This window comes from Halyomorpha halys, unplaced genomic scaffold, assembly GCF_000696795.3.
Source record: "Halyomorpha halys isolate HHAL.00 unplaced genomic scaffold, Hhal_1.1 Scaffold471.1, whole genome shotgun sequence".
Taxonomy (NCBI): Eukaryota; Metazoa; Arthropoda; class Insecta; order Hemiptera; family Pentatomidae; genus Halyomorpha; species Halyomorpha halys.
In genome coordinates this window covers 568,335-571,492 of record NW_027107708.1, presented here as the reverse complement: position 1 = coordinate 571,492, position 3,158 = coordinate 568,335, and the positions used below count along the sequence as shown (strand labels likewise).

Genomic DNA, 3,158 nt, shown 5'->3' with positions numbered 1-3,158 from the left:
TGGGTGAAGTTAAGAAGCTGGCCACGGATAAAAAAGATATTAAGAAATGGATCTAGGTTCCCCGAACTCAGTAAGGTATATTAGTTCGCTAACAAAAAATAGGTTGTGATAAGTCCTTGAGATTGTAACGTTATCGTGATACATCGACCAATACTCGTTTTAGCGTATTGTTTATTGCTTTTTATGACATTGGACAGGAGCTAATTAATACTTTTCTTGTTTTGTTTTTATGATGAGCATTTCGCTCTTTTGCAGCCCTAACAAAATTCAATTTTGTTGCTTCTTAAAGTAGCAGCATAATTACCGAGCGAACTAATTATATAGCCAACTAATTATCTACCACAAAAACTAATTTTCCACTACAAATTAATTCGCCCCCTCTACAAGACAATAGTAATAACACGGATCAGTCAACAGGTGCGAGTCTAGTCGACGCTGAAGGATGAGCCAGGGTTAGTCAGATTAGTCCAGGACTAAATGACTCCATATTATTCAAAGTGTCACAGCTCGATTCGCGACTACATTCGTTCTTCACAGGCTGTCATAAGGTTTCTGGTTTTAACTGGACTTTGATTGTTAGTCGTTCAGTCCACTAAAATTGCAATTTAACCTAGAAGTAACTATAAACCAAATTAATTTGATACTAAAGTAAAATGATAGGTAATCACTCCCTGGGGTGCATAAGGTCAATATGGCAGATTTTCCGAAATGGCCAACAGTCAAATGACCACATAACTCCTAGAGTGTTACTTGTTGTTGTTGATTGTTGCTTAAAGGCGTAAAACCCTCTGGTCATCAACGCCTGTAGCATGATAAAAGTAAAAAAAAAAAAAAGATTAAAATAAAAAAAATAAAATAAAAATCGAAGAGGAGTTATAATTTATAAAGAAGGCGATGCGCTTTTAATAATTCAAACACCAATGCAACTGTAGATTCCTCATCTGTGAGAGCTTCTGACAAATTTGGGGTCAGTTCCATCCTGTTTATTGTTGGCAAATAGTGAGTACATTCTTCAAAAATATGTCTAATCGTAAGAATTTACTGACAATATTTGTACGTTGGAGGTGGCAGTTTTCTGATCAGGTGAGAGTCCGTGAGGAGAGTATGACCTATTCTCAAGCGGGTTAGAGCAACTTCCTCCCTACGGCTGTTGCGGTAGGATGTTGACCATGGTTTTACTGATCGCTTTATTTCTATTAATTTACTCGGAGAGCTTTCATCCCACTTGGCCTGCAATTTTTCTAATATTTGTAATTTAAGGGGTGTACTGAGTTCTGCTAGTGTTCTAGTGTCCTAGAGTATTACTTGTTGCTGAGCAATGTAAATTAGTAAATCTTTGAGGATTAAGTTCCATAAATTTGGAGTATAACATGTGTATAAGTAAAAGGTTTACACATTTTCTAAAGTTTTCATGCTAGTTTCTTTTTTTTTTCTTTTTTTTTATCAGTAACTTCCTATAAAATTATTTTTTTCGAAGAGTGCTGTATTTTGTCAAAAGCTAACAAGGGTTTTATGTTAGAAAATAAATAAATTTGCAATCCAGACTTAACAACAGGAATAATAAATGTTTTTGAAAAGCAGCTAGAACTATTTAAATTTAGTACTCACACAGATGTTTGCTTAAACAGTGTTTTTTTAAATGACGTCACATATGAAACCATCATAGCGAATAGTTATCCACCTGTTGGTACTCAGATTAAAAGTCTTGGTTTTTGAAACTAAAATTAACCCTGTACCTGTATTAATTAAAACATATATGATCGGGTTTTTGATTTGATTGGCAATATATTTACATTTTATTGAGAGCAATCCAATTTTTTCAATAACTTTATTGAAATTTACAACTGTATATTACATAATACATTTAGTAAATATGGTCTTAGTTAAAATGGAGTGTTATAGGCGTGTAGAGCAACTACCTACTGGTAGCACTCTAATGACATAGTACATTAGCTAGTCTTGTGGCCATCTTCTTTTCAGGCCCCTCGGAGGATTGTCAGGAATAGAAGAGGATGCAAGATTAGAAACTAAAGAGTTTGAGTGGTTAGGGAGTTTATAATGGAAGGAGTGATATCTGGTTCGGACTAGATCGGTTACATAGAGAACATTAAGGTCTTTATGTATGATTTTATTTGTAACAAAGTAAGAAGCATTGAGGATTTTACGAAGGATTTTGGATTGTAAGGATTGGATACGAGAGGAATGCGAAGGTTTAGTGGAGCCCCAAAGCTCAAGTCCTTATGTCTAGATTGGTCTTATTACAGTCATGTAGATCAGTCTTTTGCAATGTGTTGGAAGTTTAGACCGTTTGTCTAGCAAGTGCTGTAATAGTCCAAATCGACATGCAGTTTCCTGTATTTACATTTAAAATTTTTATTTTATGTTGTCAAATACTCTATTTTTTTAAGTATTCAATACAATTTTTAAAACCTACCTTCAGCAGGTTAGGACTCTTTTATTACAGTGCTTAATATATTTTATCATTCACTTATATCAATTGAATAGAAATTTTTTTATATATTTGTATGTATTTATTAAGAAAATAACATAATTTAAATACTTATTTTTATTTATATTTATATATACATTCCTAATATATTAGAATTTTAATTAAAACTTACTCACAATTTAACAAAAATATATATATATTTATCATAAATTAATAAACTAATATTATTTAATTTTATAGGTTTGTTAATTTCTGATCCTGTAACTACCCACGGACAGCTCGTGTCAAAATGTAAGTTAAATTTTTATTTATTTATAAATATTCTTGGTTTAGTGTGTTTATAAACCACTCCAGACATTATTACTCTGTATTAAAACAAAATATTATATACCTCAAATATTGACAAAAATTTGGGAAAATTAATTACAAACTTAAAATTCTAATTAACATCACAAAAACCCTATTATAATAAAAATATTAATCAAAAATCTATTCCTATGTATGACAAAATAATATGATAAATTTAGTAAATATAAAAAATAAATAAGTATGGTAAAAAGTTATTTGCGAGTAAAATAATGTTGTTAATGTTAATAACACTTTATTATCTTTTAATTTTTTAATGAATCGTTAAAAGCATTTATAAATGTATGATATAATTACATTAAAAAGTGCAGCCGCTTCCCTCTCATTGATAATTTAAATTTTA

At 30.8% G+C, this 3,158-nt stretch overlaps 1 protein-coding gene across 1 annotated transcript in view; it reads left to right on the top strand.

Annotated features, from left to right (window-relative positions):
* The first annotated feature begins 2,697 nt into the window (after positions 1 to 2,697).
* The window catches only part of LOC106683173 (alpha-tocopherol transfer protein), a 70,289-nt gene continuing 69,828 nt past the window's right edge, over positions 2,698 to 3,158 (top strand). Inside the window, exon 1 of the mRNA XM_067046065.1 lies at positions 2,698 to 2,740. The gene's annotated coding sequence lies outside the window, so the exon portion shown is untranslated. The remainder of the gene's footprint in view (positions 2,741 to 3,158) is intronic.